The sequence below is a fragment of the Schistocerca nitens genome, chromosome 5 (assembly GCF_023898315.1).
Source record: "Schistocerca nitens isolate TAMUIC-IGC-003100 chromosome 5, iqSchNite1.1, whole genome shotgun sequence".
Lineage (NCBI taxonomy): Eukaryota > Metazoa > Arthropoda > Insecta > Orthoptera > Acrididae > Schistocerca > Schistocerca nitens.
In genome coordinates this window covers 319,198,875-319,223,220 of record NC_064618.1, presented here as the reverse complement: position 1 = coordinate 319,223,220, position 24,346 = coordinate 319,198,875, and the positions used below count along the sequence as shown (strand labels likewise).

The window sequence follows — 24,346 nt, the reverse complement described above, 5'->3', positions numbered from 1 at the left end:
GACAGTCGTTTTTCCCGCGAACCATCCGCGACTGGAACAGGAAAGGGAGGTAATGATAGTGGCACGTAAAGTGCCCACCGCCACACATCGTTGGGTGGCTTGCGGAGTATAAATGTAGATGTAGATGCCTGGAACCGCTCGACCACTACGGTCGCAGGTTCGAATCCTGCCTCGTGCATGGATGTGTGTGATGTCCTTAGGTTAGTTAGGTTTAAGTAGTTCTAAGTTCTAGGGGACTGATGACCTCATATGTTAAGTCCCATAGAGCTCAGAGCCATTTGAACCATTTTTGAAGTGCGGAACTGTATCGAACGCCTTCCGGAAGTCAAGGAAAGTGGCATCTACCTGGGAGCCTATAATTAATATTTTTTGGGTCTCATGAACAAATAAAGCGAGTTGGGTGTCACACGATCGCTGTTTCCGGAATCCATGTTGATTCCTACAGAGTAGATTCTGGGTTTCCAGAAATGACATGATACGCGAGCAAAAAACATGTTCTAAAATTCTACAACAGATCGATGTCAGAGATATAGGCCTATAGTTTTGCGTATCTGCTCGACGACCCTTCTTGCAAACTGGAACTACCTGCGCTCTTTTCCAATCATTTGGAACCTTCCGTTCCTCTAGAGACTTGCGGTACACGGCTGTTAGAAGGGGGGCAAGTTCTTTCGCGTACTCTGTGTAGAATCGATTTGGTATCCCGTCAGGTCCAGTGGACTTTCCTCTATATTGAGTGATTTCAGTTGGTTTACTAATCCATGGACATTTTTTCGTTCGTGCGAGGATTTAGAGAAGAAACTGCATTGTGGTCTTCGTCTGTGAAACAGCTTTGGAAAAAGGTATTTAGTATTTCAGCTTTACGCGTGTCATCCTCTGTTTCAATGCCATCATCATCGCAGAGTGTCTGGATATGCTGTTTCGAGCCACTTATTGATTTAACGTAAGACCAGAAATTCCTAGGATTTTCTGTCAAGTCGGTACATAGAATTTTACTTTCGAATTCACTGAACGCTTCACGCATAGCCCTCCTTACGCTAACTTTGACATCGTGTAGCTTCTGTTTGTCTGAGAGCTTTTGGCTGCGTTTACATTTGCAGTAAAGCTCTCTTTGCTCTCGCAGTAGTTTCCCAGCTTTGTTGTTGAACCACGGTGGGTTTATCCCGTCCCTTGCAGTTTTACTCGGCACGTACCTGTCTAAAACGCATTTTACGATTGCCTTGAACTTTTTCCATAAACACTCAACATTGTCAGTGTCGGAACAGAAATTTTCGTTTTCATCTGTTAGGTAGTCTGAAATCTGCCTCCTATTACTCTTGCTAAACAGATAAACCTTCCTCCCTTTTTTTATATTCTTATTTACTTCCGTATTCAGGGTTGCTGCAACGGCCTTATGATCACTGATTCCCTGTTCTGCGCTTACAGAATCGGAAAGTTCGGGTCTGTTTGTTATCAGTAGGTCCAAGATTTTATCTCCACGAGTCGGTTCTCTGTTTAATTGCTCGAGGTAATTTTCGGATAGTGCACTCACAAGGGGAGGCCGCCAATTGTGAAATCCAGATTCGATTCATACTGCGCATAATAAGAGCTCATGGCCAGAGGTGTAATGTGGCAAAGCACCAAGATGCACTTCTCAGCCGTTGTCGAGAAAATCGACAGTTAAAATAAACCGTTGCGGTGAAATACTCTCTACGATTAATAATTTTCTACAGCGTCGTGGCGCAGCGGTAAGCGCTCGGGTTCGTAATCCGAAGGTCGCCGGATCGAATCTCGAGCCATACAACAATTTTTTTTATTATTAGTTTTTTGTATGTCATATATATATATATATATATATATATATATATATATATATACACTATTAATGAATTGCTTATGCTTGTTGGTGAAGGCGGATCGCTCTCCAATTGTACCGCCTCCATTTTTCCGTTTGTTTAACAGGATGTACCAAAGCTCTCACGTCCGCACTGATTTTAGACGATGTTATAACTTGCGCTAGGGACCGCATCTACCTTCTTTCGAAGTTAGCAGGCAACTACGCCGTTATGCGGCGGCTCGTTTCGGCCCATTCAACATCTGTACTTCAAGTGTAACGAGCGAGTAACGGAGTTTATATTTCATACCTGCCACAGTAAATTTGTGTTCGTGGGGTTTCTATTCTAATTCGAACGTTTGACTTACGCTATACGTATTCGTTTCGAAATATCGTTTCTACGTCTTCCGTTAACTATACGTGTTTAACATTATGAAGACAATTAATAACATTTGTGAAATACAACTTTCTTTGCGGAAAACATAATGATGTTCGAAGTCGCCAATTTTTCCACGACAAATGACTTTCAACAACTTATTATATGCATAATTGTTGCAACTGATAGCCTGGAATTTTTAACACACATTATATATATATATATATATATATATATATATATATATGTGTGTGTGTGTGTGTGTGTGTGTGTACATACATTCGATCCGGTGACCTTCGGATTACGAACCCGAGCGCTTACCGCTGCGCCACGACGCTGTAGAAAATTATTAATCGTAGAGAGTATTTCACCGCAACAGTTTATTTTAACTGTCGATTTTCTCGACAACGGCTGAGAAGTGCATCTTGGTACTTTGGCACATTACACCTCTGGCCATGAGCTTTTATTATGCGCAGTATGAATCGAATCTGAATTTCACAATTGGCGGCCTCCCCTTGTCAGTATAATGTCACACGATGCTCTGTCCCTACCACCCGTGCTAAACACCAGAATGTCCCAGTCTATATCTGGTAAATTGAAATCTCCACCTAAGACTATAACATGCTGAGGAAATTTATGTGAAATGTATTCCAGATTTTCTCTCAGTTGTTCTACCACTAATGCTGCTGAGTCGGGAGGTCGGTAAAAGGAGCCAATTATTAACCTAGCTCGGTTGTTGAGTATAACCTCCACCAATAATAATTCACAGGAACTATCCACTTCTACTTCACTACAGTATAAACTACTACTAACAGCGACAAACACACCACCACCGGTTGCATGCAATTTATCTTTTCAAAACACCGTCTGTGCCTTTGTAAAAATTTCGGCAGAATTTATCTCTGGCTTCAGCCAGCTTTCCGTACCTATAACGATTACAGCTTCAGTGCTTTGTATCAGCGCTTGAAGTTCCGGTACTTTACCAATGCAACTTCGACAGTATACAATTACAATACTGATTGCTGCTTGGTCCCCGCATGTCCTGACTTTGCCCCGCACCCTTTGAGGCTGTTGTCCTTTCTGTACTTGCCCGAGGCCATCTAAGCTAAAAAAAACCGCCCAGTCCACGCCACATAACCCCTGCTACCCGTGTAGCCGCCTGCTGTGTGTAGTGGACTCCTGACCTATCCAGCGGAACCCGAAACCCCACCATCCTATGGCGCAAGTCGAGGAATCTGCAGCCCTCACGGTCGCAGAACCGTCTCAGCCTCTGATTCAGACCCTCCACTCGGCTCTGTACCAAAGGTCCGCAGTCAGTCCTGTCGACGATGCTGCAGATGGTGAGCTCTGTCTTCATCCCTCTAGCGAGACCGACAGTCTTCACCAAATCAGATAGCCGCCGGAAGCCAGAGAGGATTTCCTCCGATCCATAGCGACACACATCATTGGTGCTGACATGAGCGACCACCTGCAGATGGGTGCACCCTGTACCCTTCTGGAATGACTCCCCCCGGTATGCACACGGAGTGCACATTGGTTTTCTTCCTCTCCCTTGCAGCCGTATCCCTAAGGGGCCAAATTACGCGCCTTACGTTGGAGCTACCAACTACCAGTTGGATTTTTCTGAGAAAATAAATCAATAGCTGAGAGCTTGTTAAGCGTGTAAGGGAATGTTTGGAATTACTAAGATGGGAAAAAACAATAAATTAATGAGGTCACAGACTGGAATGGACGTAAATTTGACTGCAGTGAAAAAAAAAAGAACTATTCAGACTCGTGGTCAACTAACAGAGGGATGGATGATGTGTGGAACAAGGGAAGTTTTTTACTTGACTGTGTGTGATCAAAAATGACTAAGACTATGAAGTTGTTCCTTTCGAAGAAGTTGATTAAATTTCCTGTTCATGTATATCTTGAAGTCTCAAACAAAAGGATTTGTTTCAGAGGCGGTAAAAAAGTGGGAGTTATTTTTGTTCTGATTTTAAACTGAAGTTGTTGTAAATGCCTTATCGCCTTGAGTGAAAGTTAAATTTAGGCCAAAGCGGCCACTGTTAGTTAACAGTGTGCTTAGTGACGAATAATGATGTAAATAGTTAGTCTTACAAAGGAAACTATTGTGTAAAAAGATAATCGGACTTGGGACTGAGATACAGGTACGATTTTCAAAACAGAAAATAAGTAAAGATAGAGCACCTGTGTCGATCGATCGATGCGTCACCAAAAAAGTCGCTTCCAATCTAATTTAACCGGACAGTAATTACTTACTATAGATAATCAAAGCAGCAGTATTAGAAGGTTGTATATTCTATAAAATAAAGTGTAACATTAGATCGTCCGATTATTGTTGGCAAAACATTACAAAAATGCACTTACATCTGTATCGTGCCTCTGTTAGAAAGGTGTAAAATCGTTTTTCTCTGCAAGTGACATGGTTAAACATTCGTAACACAAAGATTCATACAACGTCAGAAGTTTCTAGATGTTAATTTTCCAAACGACTTTGCCTTTTTATAGCACAATTTTAAGCCATATTTCTTTACTGTCCACGCGGTGCAAATACCGTAATTTCGCAAACAGAGTTAATTTAATCGAAATAAAATCAGAAATGCTATTTAGCAGCCTATAAACAGGAATATCATGTGACGTTAGTATTACGATGGGCGTTATATGAGTAGTGCAACACTTTTTTTGTGAAAGCAGTTTGACTTTATTCAGGATTCCAATACATCATGTTATTCCTAACTCTTTTACCTAAAAGACCCTACTTTTGAACATAATGTACTGGGAGTGCCTGTATGCACGCGTGGTACCACACTGTTGGTCGATTTCGCAGCGAACCTCGTGCTGCATCAATAACCTCCTCATCTTCCACCTACTGCTTCCTGCGAAGATACGAGATACGCGTTATAGCGCGGATGAAGAGCTACAGTCCGATGAAGCTTTCTGAGCCCCTCTCGGGATCGCAGACTTGTATGAGGCCTTGCGGGAGAAATTCGTTTGCATTAGATCGGCTGAGAGTGTCTGCACGTTCCAGCATCACAGTAGTCGTAGCTCTGAATGGCCATCCGGTACGCAGGTACCGGGCAAGTTTGAATGACCTTGTTACGATGATTGGAAGGTGGCTATAATTTTGCACATTACAAGCACCCATGCACACACTTTGCCGTGATCTACAAACACAATTAGGTATCAATGCGATTGGTCGTACATCGTATATATGAATATATAAAGGAGACTGACATTGTGTGCCGGACCGAGACTCGAACTCGGGACCTCTGCCTTTCACGGGCAAGTGCTCTACCAACTGAGCTACCCAAGCACAACTCACACCCCGTCCTCACAGCTTTACTTCTGCCAGTACCTCGTCTCCTACCTTCCAAACTTCACAGAAGCTCTCCTGCGAACCTTGCAGAACTAGCACTCCTTAAAGAAAGAGCACTTGCCAGCGAAAGACAAAGGTGCCGAGTTCGAGTCTCGGTCCGGCACACAGTTTTCATCTGCCAGGAAGTTTCATATCAGTGCACACTCCGCTGTAGAGTGAAAATTTAATTCTAGAGACTGACATTGTCACATACGCCTTGTAAATAACTGTTAAAGCTTATTCCATGAAAGGTGACGGAGTGTCTTTATTATCAGAACGGCGTAATGAATGATTGCCTATACTAGTCGAGGTTGGAACGACAGTGGAAATGAAATGGCAGGCGAAACTCAAGCCCTGGGTGGAAGGCCCACACAGGTGTGTTGCTTCTGCTTAAACACAGGAAGTAGCTAGACGGACGTTGGGACACCTGAGCGCTGGGCACAATAGCGTCGCGACCGGTTGGTTTTGTAGCCGGATGGGAAGGATTACACTTCGGAAACTATGAAAATCTTGGACGCAGCTGAGAGGAACGAGGAAGCGTAACCTTGGAAATCTCGCAGGCTGGGTTATTTCCAAGGATTTTTACTCAGAAGCGTACCATTGTACGAGTATAGGTTTTTCCTCGCAAACTTTTCGCGCTGGACGACAAAAGACTAAAACATGGTTGGTCGGCGTTCGGAAGAATCTGTAGAGAGAGAGAATATTCCGTGGTTTCGGAAATATGATTCGTTTTCGGAATTACGATAGTGGGGAGCTGAGGCTTGCTGGGAAACCAGCGGTGGAGAGATGAGGTGAGCGCCTATGTGTGATGGTCGCTTTTTGGTATAGGCGGACTTGCTGTCTTTCCTCTCAGGAGAGTTTATAGTTAGAACAGTTAGGCACTGCACTGTTGCGAACCTATACGATTCTGGACTTCAACTCCGGGTTGGAAGTCGTCGTCAGAATTCAGTAATTGAGAGCACTTCCTCTGCCTATACCCCGTCCTTGTGGCTGGGAGCTCGCGTTTCTCGTCTTTAGAACACAGAGATGAGAAGACAGTATTAGAGTATATTAGCGAGAGGACCGCCTTTTGCCGTCCTAGTGTTTGAAAGAGAGTATTTGTGGCTGGAGTTCTTCTATCGTCACAGACAAGTACGAGAACCATCGCTCCGACGCACCGGACGCAGTACATACGGTGATATCGCAAATTGTTTCGACTTATTGAGGCTAAAAAAGCTAAATAGCTGTCATCACGTTAGTTTATTTCCACTGATGTTCTACACCACCGTAAATCATCTTTGAAAGTAGTGTCTTCTAGTGTTTGGTATGTAGATGATGTCAGTCATTTCGCGTTACTGATAATAGACCGCGCAGTCATAATAATGGTCAGAGTTGGGCAATTGATTAGTAATTTACTTACGAAATGTAAACATCGTAATCTAAAGTTTTTTTTTCAATCTACAATAAATATATAAGCAGGAACAACGTTTATTATGTAGTGGGATCCGTTGCCTTCGTTATTCATTTATGTTTAGATTGTTATTTATAGAATTAAGAGATCCTAAGATCTGCTTCAGGGAGTAGTCAGACATGGCCAAATTTTCATTTTAGCGTTTATTATTTTCCGTTGCGCAAATTCATTTTACACCCGTCTGGAGTAACATCTTGGATGATGACAGACGACTCGCCCAACGACTCACCATGCTTTTGTTCACATCCAGGTCTCCGTAAGACATTTTGCAAGCGCCTATGAATATCTGTGCTGTTCTGGTTTTTCGCCAAAAGAAACTCAATGAGAGATCTCTGCTCGGAACGAGCCTCCGTCCCAAATTTTGAAGCCTTCGTGTAGCCCCGCCATCTATCGGAACGTCATGAAACTATAGGGCCTGAAGCGGGACTATTTCACTATGCCCCACAACGAGTTCCACTTTTTTTAAAAATAGGAATTGGCCGAGAAAAGAAATGTGTTGCATTACTTACTCATATTATTATGTCTCTATCAGGCACATACGGGTTTTATCAGAAGGCGTGTTATAACGACGACCTAATGATATCAGTGAACAGGGAATATTAACGTGTATGCGCACTGCTGAAGATGGTTAAGCACGAAAGAGTCTGTGGGTGGACTTTTCCTAGCGGTGCCTATCAAGTGGTAAGTGCTGGACGGTGATGACAACGGGCAAATGAAAAATTAGGTCATCCGCAATCGCACTGCCCGCATAGCGTTATCTCAACAAAATGACAGGCTGAGGAATTGCAGTACTCCAAATCGCAGCTCCCTTGTCCGTTTACAGGAGGGGTCACTCGCGTATGAGAATTGAGATGTGCATCACGTAGCGAGGCTGGCAGCCATGGACTGTTAACAGGATCGCTCGGGAGCCGCGGCTGAACGGGAGTGCGAGACGGGGCCTAATTCGCATCCGCGCGCTCTCGCTTCCACCCCGTCCTCCCGCAGAATGGAGGAGCAGCGGGAACGGCCGATCAGACCAGGGTAGGCTAGGCTAGCGGTGCGGCGGCCGCGTTTTAATTCCCACCGTCTCCCCCTGTTCGCAATCTCGGCGGGCGCTACCTGGCGCCGCTCTGCCGACACCTAATACGCCCCGCCGGCGACTTCATCCGCGCCAACAATAACTGCTTAATCCAAATTAGGCCCGCGCCTCCCGTAGCAGCACCCAGCAGCGCCTTCTCCACACCCACCGGTTCAATCTGCGTTATCGTCACAGCAGCTCGTGGCGGCGACGCGACGAAAGACACGTCGTAGAAGGCGCTTAAAAGCGTCTTTCCGTTTCATCATAACCATCATCATCATCTTCTTGCAAGCAATAACTGTTATAGCCACCTGCTCTGGTCTCTATCGTCCACCCGTCCCTTACCAGGTCTATCTGATTGTCTCTTTGCTCTCAGACGGTAATTCATTATCGTTTTCGGCAGTCTGTCTTGTCAAAGCGTTTATTAATGATACTGTCAACAGTTGCAGTATTTATGTTAGGCGACTAGTTCCGAACTTTACAAGTTCATTTTCGCCTAATATACGAGGGTCTTTCAATAAGCAATGCCCCACATTAAAAAAAAAAGCCATTTATATACACTCCTGGAAATGGAAAAAAGAACACATTGACACCGGTGTGTCAGACCCACCATACTTGCTCCGGACACTGCGAGAGGGCTGTACAAGCAATGATCACACGCACGGCACAGCGGACACACCAGGAACCGCGGTGTTGGCCGTCGAATGGCGCTAGCTGCGCAGCATTTGTGCACCGCCGCCGTCAGTGTCAGCCAGTTTGCCGTGGCATACGGAGCTCCATCGCAGTCTTTAACACTGGTAGCATGCCGCGACAGCGTGGACGTGAACCGTATGTGCAGTTGACGGACTTTGAGCGAGGGCGTATAGTGGGCATGCGGGAGGCCGGGTGGACGTACCGCCGAATTGCTCAACACGTGGGGCGTGAGGTCTCCACAGTACATCGATGTTGTCGCCAGTGGTCGGCGGAAGGTGCACGTGCCCGTCGACCTGGGACCGGACCGCAGCGACGCACGGATGCACGCCAAGACCGTAGGATCCTACGCAGTGCCGTAGGGGACCGCACCGCCACTTCCCAGCAAATTAGGGACACTGTTGCTCCTGGGGTATCGGCGAGGACCATTCGCAACCGTCTCCATGAAGCTGGGCTACGGTCCCGCACACCGTTAGGCCGTCTTCCGCTCACGCCCCAACATCGTGCAACCCGCCTCCAGTGGTGTCGCGACAGCCGTGAATGGAGGGACGAATGGAGACGTGTCGTCTTCAGCGATGAGAGTCGCTTCTGCCTTGGTGCCAGTGATGGTCGTATGCGTGTTTGGCGCCGTGCAGGTGAGCGCCACAATCAGGACTGCATACGACCGAGGCACACAGGGCCAACACCCGGCATCATGGTGTGGGGAACGATCTCCTACACTGGCCGTACACCACTGGTGATCGTCGAGGGGACACTGAATAGTGCACGGTACATCCAAACCGTCATCGAAGCCATCGTTCTACCATTCCTAGACCGGCAAGGGAACTTGCTGTTCCAACAGGACAATGCACGTCCGCATGTATCCCGTGCCACCCAACGTGCTCTAGAAGGTGTAAGTCAACTACCCTGGCCAGCAAGATCTCCGGATCTGTCCCCCATTGAGCATGTTTGGGACTGGATGAAGCGTCGTCTCACGCGGTCTGCACGTCCAGCACGAACGCTGGTCCAATTGAGGCGCCAGGTGGAAATGGCATGGCAAGCCGTTCCACAGGACTACATCCAGCATCTCTACGATCGTCTCCATGGGAGAATAGCAGCCTGCATTGCTGCGAAAGGCGAATATACACTGTACTAGTGCCGACATTGTGCATGCTCTGTTGCCTGTGTCTATGTGCCTGTGGTTCTGTCAGTGTGATCATGTGATGTATCTGACCCCAGGAATGTGTCAATAAAGTTTCCCCTTCCTGGGACAATGAATTCACGGTGTTCTTATTTCAATTTCCAGGAGTGTACACAGAAAAGCGTCCTTGTTGGTGTTTCACATTTGGTGTTTGTTCTGTGCGCCGGTGAAATTTCGAACCGTTCCGTCAGATGGCAGAGCCGTAGTACAGCGTCAAAATGGCGCCTACCTACGACTCATGTTACAAACAGCGTGCTGTTATTGAATTCCTGTGTGCAGAAAAAGAAACCGTGGTGAAAATCCATAAACGTTTGTGTGCATTGTATGGCGATGCGGCAGTTGATAGTGGTACAATCTGGCAATGGGTAAAATGTTCAAATGTATGTGAAATCGTATGGGACTTAACTGCTAAGGTCATCAGTCCCTAATATACGAGGGTCATTCAATAAGTAATGCCCCACATTTTAAAAAAAAAGCCATTTATATACACAGAAAATTATCCTAATGAAAAACACACACACCCACGCCCGAGGGAGGACTCGAACCTCCGCCGGGACCAGCAGCACAGTCTATGACTGTAGCGCCTCAGACCGCTCGGCTAATCCCGTGCGGCGGGCAATGGGTAAAGAAGGTTACAGCCTCAGGAAATGCAGAAACAGAGCTCGGCACGTCCTGTCACAACCACTGCTCCTGACATGCTGAATCGTGCGGATGCCGTTACTCGTGCCGACCGGCGCATCACAACTCGGCAGTTGCCTCTGAGGTTGTCGGTCAGCATTGGAAGTGCGTCTGCAATGATCGAGACTCTCGGATATTCAAAGAAGTGCTCACGATAGGTTTCACGAATGCTCACAGCGGACCACAAGATTCAAAGAAAGGCCATATCATCTGAATTGTTGGAGCGTTTTGAGACCGACGGAGAGGCCTTTCTGTCACGGATCGTTAAAGGGCACAACAGCTGGGTTCACTACTTTGCTCCGAAAACAAAAAGACAGTCCATGGAATGGCATCATCCTCATTCACCACAAAAGAAGGAATTCAAGACAACCTTCTCTGCTGGAAAAGTCATGATGAAAATCTTCTGAGATTGTGATGACGTCGTTCTCGTGCATGTGATGCCAAGAGGGTCAACCATCAATTCAGAGGCATACGAGACGACTCTGAATAAACTCAAGAACCGTTCTGACGTGTTCGGTCGGATTAGAATCCAGCAGAAACCTTGCTCCAACAAGATAATGCAGGCTAACACACAAGTCTGAGAACCCGGGAACACACCGCCAAATTGGGTTGGACATCATTGCCTCATCCACTCTGCACTCCAGACCTGATACCCCCGGACTTCCATCTTTTGGGCGCTTAAAGATTCTCTACGGGAACACACTTTGAAGATGACGAGAGTGTCAGTCATCCAGTGAAAACATGGCTACGTCTACAGGACAAGAGCTTTTACCAGTAGGGACTACATACTCTTCCACAACGTTGGCGTACGGCCATAGAACGTGATGGAGACTACATAGAAAATATAGGACATGGACAAGACATGTTGACGTCGGAAAAGATTTTAATTCAGGTCTTATTGTTTCATTATTTCATCTATTTTGTTACAGCCGCTTACATACAGCGTTATTACAAATGATTGAAGCGATTTCAGCTCTACAATAACTTTATTATTTGAGATATTTTCACAATGCTTTGCACACACATACAAAAACTCAAAAAGTTTTTTTAGGCTTTCACAAATGTTCGATATGTGCCCCTTTAGTGATTCGGCAGACCCCAAGCCGATAATCAAGTTCCTTCCACACTCGGCGCAGCTCGTTGATGCGAGCTCGCAGTTCTGGCACGTTTCTTGGTAGAGGAGGTTTAAACACTGAATCTTTCACATAACCCCACAGAAAGAAATCGCATGGGGTTAAGTCGGGAGAGCGTGGAGGCCATGACATGAATTGCTGATCATGATCTCCACCACGACCGATACATCGGTTTTCCAATCTCCTGTTTAAGAAATGCCGAACATCATGATGGAAGTGCGGTGAAGCACCATCCTGTTGAAAGATGAAGTCGGCGCTGTCGGTCTCCAGTTGTGGCATGAGCCAATTTTCCAGCATGTCCAGATACACGTGTCCTGTAACGTTTTTTTCGCAGAAGAAAAAGGAGCCGTAAACTTTAAACCGTGAGATTGCACAAAACACGTTAACTTTTGGTGAATTGCGAACTTGCTGCACGAATGCGTGTGGATTCTCTACCGCCCAGATTTGCACATTGTGTCTGTTCGCTTCACCATTAAGAAAAAATGTTGCTTCATCACTGAAAACAAGTTTCGCACTGAACGCATCCTCTTCCATGAGCTGTTGCAACCGCGCCGAAAATTCAAAGCGTTTGACTTTGTCATCGTGTGTCAGGGCTTGTAGCAATTGTAAACGGTAAGGCTTCTGCTTTAGCCTTTTCCGTAAGATTTTCCAAACCGTCGGATGTGGTACGTTTAGCTCCCTGCTTGCTTTATACGTCGACTTCCGCGGGCTACGCGTGAAACTTGCCCGCACGCGTTCAACCGTTTCTTCGCTCACTGCTGGCCGACCCGTTGATTTCCCTTTGCAGAGGCATCCAGAAGCTTTAAACTGCGCATACCATCGCCGAACGGAGTTAGCAGTTGGTGGATCTTTGTTGAACTTCGTCCTGAAGTGTCGTTGCACTGTTATGACTGACTGATGTGAGTGCATTTCAAGCACGACATACGCTTTCTCGGCTCCTGTCGCCATTTTGTCTCACTGTGCTCTCGAGCGCTCTGGCGGCAGAAACCTGATGTGCGGCTTCAGCCGAACAAAACTTTGTGAGTTTTTATACGTATCTGGAGCTACAGTGAATTTATGAAATCGCTTCAATCATTTGTAATAGCCCTGTATTTCAATAACTTCATATCTTCTGCCTGAATACGCGCATTTTTTTCGGTTCCCTGCCTCAGTATGTAAAAACGGAACCCTTATAGGATCACTTTGTTGTTGTCTGTCTGTCTGTCTGTCGTTTGACTTTTAGAAACACTTTTTCTCACAACAGGTAGGCGTATCAAGTTCAAATTCACCGGGTGATCAAAAAGTCAGTGTAAATTTGAAAACTTAATAAACCACAGAATAATGTAGATAGAGAGGTAAAAACTGACACACATGCTTGGAATGACGTGGGGTTTTGTTAGAACAAAAAAAAAAAAAACCAAGTATTGCTAGGCGCGTGAAAGATCTCTTGCGCGCGTCATTTCGTGATGATCGTGTGCTCAGCCGTCAATTTCGTCATGCTTGGCCTCCCAGGTCCACAGACCTCAGTCCGCGCGATTATTGGCTTTGGGGTTACCTGAAGTCGCAAGTGTATCGTGATAGACCGACATCTCTAGGCATGCTGAAAGACAACATCCGACGTCAATGTGTCACCATAACTCCAGACATGCTTTACAGTGCTGTTCACAACATTATTCCTCGGCTACAGCTATTGTTGAGGAATGATCGTGGACATATTGAGCATTTCCTGTAAAGAACATCTTCTTTGCTTTGTCTTACTTTGTTATGCTAATTATTGCTATTCTGATCAGACGAAGCGTCATCTGTCGGACATTTTTTGAAAGTTTGTATCTTTTTGGTTCTAATAAAACCTCATGTCATTCCAAGCATGTGTGTCAATTTGTACCTCTCTATCTACATTATTCCGTGATTTATTCAGTTTTCAAATTTATACTGACTTTTGGATCACCCGGTACATCACATATTAAGGTTTATGGTCCCTTGGAGGTGTAAAAACTGTAATCTTCTTATGGAAGTGAAGGCAACCAAAAGATACAACCTCTTATGTCAAATATTTTGATATTCGACAACTCTCCCACACACAGTTCCCGTTGAGAATCATGAAATTTGGCAGTAAGGAAGGGTCCACAATACAAGTAAAGGAAAAAACTCGAAAACTGTTAGTCGGTGATTATACAGCACGAAAAAAAATATTTGTCATTTTTTATCCGTCAGTCTGGCCGTCCATCTTTTAAGACCCGTTTGCTTTTAGAATAGATTGGTGGATCAAGTTCAAATTTATGTCACATATTAAAGTGCATGGTCCCTTGGCGGTTTAAATTACGCTTCGAAGTCAATGCAGTCAAAAGGTTCGATTATTTGTATCACATATTTTGATTACACAAATTGAAGGAGGACGGGAAAGGGAAGGGACTATTGACATCAGCCGAATCAGGACTTTGTGGGGCAGCAGCGGCGACGCTCGCAAGCGTGTGCCGGACCGCGGTTCGAATCCGGGATCTCCCGCTTGCTGGGCAGTTGCGTTAACCCCTGCGCCACCCACACACAGTGCTTATCGCAGCTGGGTGGACTATCTCGATACGCCTCTCGACCGACCCACACTCCCATCCAGCGCCACCTATCCATGTCCTCCATGCTCGCCACTTTGAGGTTCCAGCAGGAGTTCGGACGTAACTGTGCATCCGTACTGAATGTGGTCGATTCATTGCCCATCGAGGTGAATCAGTTATATGAATGCGTGGTATCTGTTCTTTCTGACATGTCCGAAAGAACAGATACCACACGGAATCCACAGCTGTAATAGATATTATGTAAATTGAAGAATGGGGCGGAGAAAGGAAAGGAGAGTCACCATCGATATCAGCTGCATCAACAGTTTATGCGATTCCCGGTCCGGCACACATTTTCACTAGTCACCATTGATAACGCACGAAGTCCTGATGCAATTTATATCTACAGTCCTTTCCTTTTCCTTTATTTCCCTCTTCCTCCTACAGATTACACAATATGTGTCACAGCTGCGGATTCCGCGTGTTGTCTGTTCTTCTGGACACGGCCGAAAGAGCGTACACCACGCATTCATATAACATATTTAGATACCCGCAAACTCTTTCATCTAAATATACACGATTCTTCCAGCTGACCTAGAGTCATGAAATTTGGCAAGAAACAAAGTTCCACAATACAAGCAAAGTAAAAAATATGAAACTTAATAAATTGTAATTATATCATTTAAAAATTGTTTTGCCGTTTCTTCTTCTTCTTGCGTTACGGCCTCTGTAGGAACAAGGCTAGCCCCTTCGTGGACTGCATTTTCTTCTTCTTCTCCCAGAACCTCTTCATTCTTTCTCCTCTCCTCTCCTGCTCTTATTCCGAGGTCATCAGTGTCCTTTTCTCCTGTCGGCTCCACTGGTGACACTCTAATTTTTTCCTGTATTCTTCTCTGTCGTTGATCTCCGGCATATTGGTCGATGTATATTTGTTCCTCCAATTTCACTTTTCTTCGACCTTTACCCCCAATTCCAACCAGTCCTTCCGAAGTTCAGCAACCCACTTTGTTCCTGTCTTTCCCCTTGTCCTCCCTGTTGTTTCCCACTCTCTCTTCGTCATTCTGTCCATACTCATCCTAACTACATGTCCAGCAAACCTTGCCCTTTTGAGTCTGATTTCACCGAGTATTGTTCTTATGTTCCGGTACAATTCTTCCCTAGGTCTTCGCATCCACCTACCTCTATCCACCTCTTCTGAGACCTAGTTTTTTTTCTTTTTTTTTGCCGTTTGAACATACACTGATCATCCAGAAAATTATGACCACCGACCTATTATCGATATATACCCATCCAGGCGATAGCAGCGTCACCTGGCAGAGAATGACTGCTAGTCTGACACACGCATGGGGCATCTAGTGTCACTGAGCATGCTGTCCGTGTGTAGAATGTGCGCTATCTCTCTGAGTTTGACCAAGGGCAGATTGTAATGGTCCCGAGACTCGGCACCTGTATTTCGGAAAATGCACGACTTGTCGAGTGATCGAGGATTGCTATGGTAAGTGTCCTCAACACGTTGGAAAACCAAGATGAAACCACGACCAGACGTGATGGGGAAGGGCAACCACCCCTCATTACAGATGTCGGACATCGTAGGTTGGGCAGAGTGGTAAATCAGAACAGGCGGCGACCTGTGGAGGAACTAACATCAGACTTTAATGCTGGGCAAGTACAAGCGTGTCTGAAACACAGTGCACCGAACACCCCTGACGATGGGCCTCCACAGCCGACGACCTAAGCATCTGCCAATGTTAACACCACTACGTCGACAACTCCGACTGAAATTGGCACGTGACCATCGGAACTGGACGTTGGTGCAATGGCAGAGCGTTGCATGGTCTGATGAATCCCGATATCTTCTTCACCATGCCTCTGCGAGAGCGCGAATCCGTCGTCTTCTAGGGGAACAGCTCGTTTCCATCTGTACTGCGGGACGAAGAAAAGATGGCGGAGGTTCCATTACGCTCTGGGGAACATTCACCAGGGCATACACGGGTCAAGTGGAGCTCGTGCAAGGGAATATACCGGCCAAAGAGTATCATACACTGATTGCAGATCACGTACACCTCTTCATGACGATTATGTTTCATAGCGACAGTGACATTTTTCGATAAGGTAATGCTCCATGTCACAAGACCAGGAATGTGATGAAGTGACGAGTTTTGTTGATGTACTGGCCGCCCAACTCCCCATACCTGAACCAGATCGAACACACATGGGATGTTACTAAACGTGACGTCAGAGCTCATCACCCCCCTCCAAAATTTTTGGGAATTAGATGACTTTTGTTTGCAGATGCAGTGCCAACTCTCTCAAGTGTCCTACCAAGGCCTCAATGCTTCCATGTCACGGCCCGTTGTGGCTGTAATCAGTGCCAAAGATGGACATATCGGTTACTAGGTAAGTGGTCATGATGATATGGCTGATCAATGTAAATTGCATTCATCATGCATCCAAAGCATAATAGACTGCATTATTGAATGCAAACAGAAAATGTAAGGTGTGCTCATGTTTTAGCACATAAGTTAAAAAATGTTTTACTAAATTTTCCCTCTCTACATATAAATGGAAGTCCCTAGCGTGCTTCTTTTTTATGTCCGAGCTAACCGGAGGAACTATTGCAGATACTTTGATATGGTCTTGGAACTCACACGACCGATATCTTGAAAGTATCGATACCGATAACAGGCAAAAATACTGAGATTCACTATTCCCAGAATGGATAAACTATGCTTACACATATAATTAAGTTTGTACGGAAACCTCAATGCACAAGTCCTACTTGCACTTAACCAGGTTTTATTTACCTTCTACGGTATGGAACCATATATGGGTTAACCTAACAGTCCGTTAACATTTGAAAATGCTCTAATTCAGGAAATAATGTAAGAGAGAGGCAATATTTGACACATATGCATGAAATGACATGGGGTTTAATTGAAACCAAAAACGAGTGCAAAAATTGGCCGGTAGACTGCGCAGATTAGATTAGATTAATACTTGTTCCATAGATCATGAATACGACACTTCGTAATGATGTGGAACGTGTCAGGTTAATAAAATATGTCTGTACAAGATATTACATTACACAAAATTTTGCATGACACTAATGTTTAAGTTGTTTTTTTTCCTTAATTTATATCTAAAAATTCAGCCAATGAGTAGGAGTTGTCATCTAGAAATTCTTTTAATTTATTTTTAAATGTTACTTGGCTATCTATCAGACTTTTGTGGCAGCATAATTTACCCCTTTCTGTGCCAAAGTCAGATTTAATCCTGCATAGTGAAGATCATCCATTCTCCTGGTGTTATACCTATGCACACTGCTATTACTTTTGAACTGGGTTGGATTAGTAACAACAAATTTCAGAAGTGAATATATACACTGTGAGGTTACTGTGAGGATCCCTAGATCCTTAAATAGATGTCTGCAGGATGACCGTGGGTGGGCTCCAGCTATTATTCTGATTACACGTTTTTGAGCAATGAATACTTTTCTACTCAACGATGAATTACCCCAGAATATGATGCCATACGAAAGCAGTGAATGAAAGTAGGCATAGTAAGCTAATTTACTGAGGTTCTTATCAACAAAATTTGCTATAACCCTAATAGAATTTGAGCTCCCGAAAACAGTGGAACTATGGTGGAAACTTCATTGCATGACGAGAAAGTAGCAGTGTGGTGTGGATCACCCGGATAAATCGTGATCGGACCCTCTTCAAACTGTCAGGATGATGGGTACGATTTGCAGTGTGGGGCAAATAAACGTGGCCCGGACGAGAGGATACGATTGGACATGAATGTACGCATATAACCACTCCCCGTGACGCGCAAACCTCGTGTACGCCCGCTACGTGGTCCACGACGGTTGAGAGCGTAGTGCGGGCTGTGTCAGTGTGAGTGCAGCATTGCAAATTAACGAAGGTACTCAAAGTGAAGCAACGGGTGATCATTGTGGAGCGTCACGTGACAACAAAATCGTGGAGATCTATTCTCCGGACCACTTATTTGCCCCACCCTTCATTACAGAACCGCATCATCCCTAGCATGGCTGATAAAGACCTGCTGGAAGATATAACACTTGCACAGAATGGTGCTCCACCCCATATTGCTACACGTATGAAATATCTCTTGCATACATCGTTTGGTAAGGAACGCGTGCTGAGCCCCCACTTCCGTCATGTTTGGTTTTCCAGGTCCCCAGACCTCAATGTGCGAGATTATTTATTGGTTGTCAGGTTACCTAAAGTCGCAAGTCTCCCGCGATCGTCCGTCATCATTAGGGATGCTAAAAGACAACATCCCATGGTAATTTCTTACTATACTTACTGATATTTTGTTCACAACATTGTCTCTCGACTACACGTATTGTTGACGAATGACAGCCGACATGTTGAGCATTTGCTATATTCTATTATTGTTTTTGTATCATATGAAGCGCAACTGTTGGTCGTTTTGTGAACTTTCTTTGGTTTCAATAAACCCCATGCCATTCCAAGAGTATGTATCAGTTTGTACCTACCCTAATTTGTCTGAGAAGTAGTGAATTTTCATATGTTAACGGACTTTTAGGTCACCCTGTACAAGAGTAGGTGCAGCCTCAACTTCAAAGCATTTCATTTTCGTTTCGTTTCTTGTCTTTTTTCCCAAAGTTGTTCGAATTGTTGCGCAGACAGCTTGATATTCATGAACTTTCTTCTCAGTAGATTCCCCATATATTAAAACAGTATCACATCTCACATAACTGAAGTGAGATACTAGTTCTAAAATTTTCTCATTTATTATTATTATTATTGAACGTAACTGATTCTTCCTTGTCAAAGCCATTGATCAAAGTGGTTCAAATGGCTCTTCGCACTAGAACTTAGAACTACTTAAACCTAACTAACCTAAGGACATCACACACATCCATGCCCGAGGCAGGATTCGAACCTGTGACCGTAGCGGTCCCGCGGTTCCAGACTGAAGCGCCTAGAACCGCTCGGCCACACCGGCCGGCCCAAAGCCATTGTCCTTGTCTTATTTAGAGATATAGTTCAGTTGCAGTTTATTGCGTTTTGGCTCAATCTATATGCTCCTCTTTTTTTCCTTCTGTTCCCTGTACAATCATCTGGTCATTTAATTAAATGAAACAACAAGTTTACTGTAACCAGTCACTGTTTATGTATCTTCACGACGCGTTTCAAAGGTTTAAACCTCCATCATCAGGTGGATTTACATTTGTTAGGATGACATTTGTGTGTGTTGTGTTACGATTCTTTGGAGGAACTTGTGGCACTGTCTCCAGTGGTCACAGGTTCCTTTCACTGTCTTAACACATCACTTGTACACTGTCATATTCCGTAAACAAATATGGCCACATTTGTCTGATCGTGATCTGTCGATCAACTCGAATGAGAGTGTCCGCACGTTCCATCATCACAGGAGTCACAGCTGTGCGCGGCCGGCCAGCACGCGGGAGATCGGGCCGGTGTGCGCGATCTCGTTGCGATTATGATGAAGATGATGATGATGATGATGATGCCTCGCTCAATGACTCACCGTGCTTCTGTTCACTGCCAGGTCTCCGTAGACATTGTGCATGCACCTACGAATATCTGCGATGCTCCGGTTTTTCGTCGAAAGAAACTAAATGACAGCTCCCTGCCTGGAACGCACCTCCGTTGTAAGTAGGCTGTTTAGGTTTTTATGCTGATGACGTCACGTAGCGCTCTGTACGAAAATCACTGACTGTTCTGTATGCAATCTGTGGCTGGTTGGCATTGTTGGAATATTTGCTATTGTAGTGTTGGGCAACTGGATGTGAACAGCGCCTAGCGTTGTGCAGTTGGAGGTTAGCCGCCAGCACTGGTGGATGTGGGGAGAGAGATGGCAGAGTTTTCAGAGCGGACGATCTGGACGGGTGTCCGCCAGAAAAAGGAAATTTTTAAGACTGGATGTCATGAACTGATATATATAGACTTTTGAACACTATTAAGGTAAATACATTGTTTGTTCTCCATCAAAATCTTTTATTTGCTAACTATGCCTATCAGTAGCTAGTGCCGTCAGTAGTTAGAATCTTTTTATTTAGCTGGCAGTATTGGCGCTCGCTGTATTGCAGTAGTTCGAGTAACGAATATTTTTGTGAGGTAAGTGATTCATGAAAGGTATAGGTTATTGTTAGTCAGGGCCAATCCTTTGTACGGATTATTGAAAGTCAGATTGCGTTGCGCTAAAAATAGTGTGTGTCAGTTTAGTGTTGATCAGAACAAGTAAAGAGAGAAATGTTTGAGTATGTTGAGTTTTGCTCAGCTGTTTGAAAATCAAATAACGTAGAGGTTTACCAGCACAGTCATTCATAATTTTTCTAAGGGGACGTTTCACCATTACAGAGGATACTTGTACTGCCGTTACAGGTCCGAGGACACTTCTGCTACTACTAAATTGTCCCCACCTTCCTGTTCCAGTCGTGAGTGGCACGTGAAAAAAGAACGACTGTCGGTAAAGCTTTGCATTATAGAAAATTTTGTCTGATTTTCACGAGAGGTGAGTGGCAGGGAGTAATATTTTACACGACTCTACTTGGAACGTAGGCTCTCGAAATTTCAACAGTAAATCTCTCCCTGATACGCAACGCCTCTCTTGTAAAACATACCACTGGTCTTTGTTGAGCATCTCCAACATTCTGCTACTGACTCAATGATTCCGTGATGAAAAATATCGCTCCCCGTAGGATATTCGCTCTCTCTTCTGTCAATCCTACTTGGTAAGGATCCCAGTCGAACAGTACCCAAGAAAGGATCTAGCGATTCTTCTGCAAGCCACTAATTTTGTGGATGAATTACATTTTTTAAAATTCCCCCCATGAATCTGTCTGGTATCTGCTTTTTCTACTATTTGTTTTACGTGGCCATTCCACTTTACGTCGCTCCGGGTGTTTACTTCTACATATTTTACAGCAGATACTGCTTTCAGTGATTTTTCGCCTATCGTGTAATAGAACAGTAGCGGATCTCTTCGCCTATTTATGTGCAATAAGTTACATATATTTACGTTCTGGGTCAACCACCAGTCCCCGTCAATGTTTTCAGGTCTTTCTTAATTTGTCAACGGTTTTTTGGCATTTCAACATTGTCTATAACAACAGAATCGTCTGCGAAAAGCCTCGTAGAGCTTCTGACGATATCCATTATGTGTAACGTACTGTAAACTGGGATCCAACTGAAATTAACTATACATTTCTCGATTTTGTCTCCTTAAGAACGACGTTGTATTCTATCTGCAACGAATTTCCGTATCCGACCAAATATCTGGTCCGTTACTAGATGAAATCCTGATTAGTTCACTAAACGACAGTACTTACTTCCTTACTTCGTTCGTCATCTTTTATTTTATTACTAAAGTAGCAGGACTGTTTCACATCTACTGTTACTTTGTTCTAATATTTTGCCACTAATCTCATTGCTGGCACTTCCCAAAACGTCTCTCTTACCTTGGTTTCCGCTTAATGCATATTCTGTTCTCAGAAGATCATTCATTATATTTAACAAGTCTTGTAAATCTTCATTAAACTTAGAGGACAGAAATGTCATGAGTAAATGTTATCACTGATACCCTTTTATCACGGATTTTAATCCAATTTGTGACGCTTTTGTCTGTTTCTTTCATTTCTACTTCAAAATTCACGTTGCATTCTTTCATCCCTCCATTTTTATTCTGAGAACTTCTCTACTCTGTCCTAGTTTTGATATTGTCCGCTATTATAATGTGACTTCCATTTTGTTTTTACCGTTTTCGAACTCTTAATGGTAATTTTTAAGTGTTTATTTCCGCAACGGACTTTTATATACTGAGAGAATCTGCGACATGCTTTAATTATGATCACTGAAATTTCCGAGTCTTTATTCTGAAACTGTGTTCTAATGTATCTTCTAGTTTAAAGCAGTGGAAATGTGGGGTAAGTTCCTATGGGATCAAACTGCTGAAGTCATCGGTGCCTAGGGTTACACACTACTTAATCTAACAAACTAACTTACGCTAAGGACATCACACACATGCAGCCATGCCAGAGGAAGGACGCGAACCTCCGACGGGGATAGCCGCGCGAACCGTCGCAACACGCCCTAGACCGCGCGGCTACCCCGCGAGGTTTTGAAGTATTCTGCTGCAGATGCGTATAATCTGCTCAGCGCGACCTTTATGATGATGGTCAGCTCCGTCTGAGTGTGTCGACCTTTCTTGGTGTTGATTTACAGTTTAATGATTAAATGAAATCCTAGCCCTACAGTTATTTCTTTTGAGTTATACTTCATTATTTTCAGTTTGTTTTACAAAACCAACTGTTCACACACAATGTTCCATTGATTACACTACATTATTTCAGTTTGTTAAATTGTTGTAGATCTTTCTTGTAGTCACGCCGGTTTTATGCTGTTAAGTATTCTCTCTAAAACAGTTAATTATCTCAAAATTTCTGCAGCACTCCCATATCATTCTCCGTCGTTCACTGTTACGTCCACCACCCTCTAAGTCTTCTGCCGTTCTCCCCCTGTGTTGTGACGCTACTTCGGCACCTCTTCCAGTGATTCGCTGCTCTTGCGTTGCACGTTCCGCTTTTCACCGATTGCACCGCATGGCGCACATGATTTGTATATGAAGTAGAGGAATGGGAAGGAAAGGGAATGGGGTGGGTGAGAAACTTGCGACTACCAGCAGCACAAGGCGCTGTGAAAATGCAATGGCGAAAATTTGTGCCGGGCGAGCACTCGAGCCCGGATTTGTCGCTTCTCATGAGCGGTTGTCTTAAGCGCTTCGGCCATCTGGGAACTGTCCTGAGCGACTAGAATTTCCAACTTACGGGACGCTGCAATGCGGCGTTCCTCGTTGATTAACCCCCTCCTCGCAAATTATTGATTCCCCTACAAGTTCGGACGACATTAGCGCATCCGTACTGAAGTAAATGTCAAGGATCTGTCACGCTGCCACACAAATGTGTGCATGTCCGACAGAACAGACAATACTCGTAGTTTTATACATTTACGTGATTTGCCGAGGAGTACAGTATTCTGTCAGTTATTTTCCATTTCTTACCGGTGCTTCTTTCTTAAACTCCTACATAAAATTGGTTTTGAGCTAACTATTCATTTACCTACATTTAAGTTGTAATTACTTTTCAGTTATTTATATATATACAGGGTGATTCAAAAAGAATACCACAACTTTAGGAATTTAAAACTCTGCAACGACAAAAGGCAGAGCTAAGCACTATCTGTCGACGAATTAAGGGAGCTATAAAGTTTCATTTAGTTGTACATTTGTTCGCTTGAGGCGATGTTGACTAGGCGTCAGCGTCAGTTGATGCTACGATGGCGACCGCTCAACAGAAAGCGTTTTGTGTTATTGAGTACGGCAGAAGTGAATCGACGACAGTTGTTCAGCGTGCATTTCGAACGAAGTATGGTGTTAAACCTCCTGATAGGTGGTGTATTAAACGTTGGTATAAACAGTTTACAGAGGATGGGTGTTTGTGCAAAGGGAAAAGTTCTGGACGGCCGAGAACGAGTGATGAAAATGTAGCACGCATTCAGCAAGCATTTGTTCGCAGCCCAGGAAAATCGACTCGCAGAGCTAGCAGAGAGCTGCAAATTCCACAATCAACTGTATGGAGAGTCCTACGAAAAAGGTTAGTTACGAAACCTTATCGTCTGAAATTGGTTCAAGCACTGTCTGCAGCTGATAAGATTAAAAGAATCGATTTCTGTGATTTTATCCTTGCTCAAATGGAAACAGATGAATCTTTCGTTTCAAAGATTGTGTTTAGTGATGAAGCAACTTTCCACACTAACGGGAAAGTCAACCGTCACAATGTCTGTATATGGGGCACTGAGAATCCGCGGGAAACAACTCAGTATGAACGTGACTCGCATAAGGTGAACGTTTTCTGTGCCATTTCAGCCAATAAAGTTTTTGGTCCCTTTTTCTTCGAAGGTGCTACTGTAACTGGACTACAGTATCTGGAGATGTTAGAGAATTGGCTGTTCCCTCAGCTCGAACAAGAAGCACAACAATTCGTATTTCAGCAGGATGGAGCGCCACCACATT

General features: G+C 44.4%; 1 non-coding gene across 1 annotated transcript; it reads right to left on the bottom strand.

The window, feature by feature from the left end:
- Positions 1 to 5,431: 5,431 nt before the first annotated feature.
- On the bottom strand, positions 5,432 to 5,506 carry Trnas-uga (transfer RNA serine (anticodon UGA)). Its single transcript has one exon. It is a non-coding gene; the product is annotated as a tRNA-Ser (tRNA).
- Between the last annotated feature and the right edge of the window lie 18,840 nt (positions 5,507 to 24,346).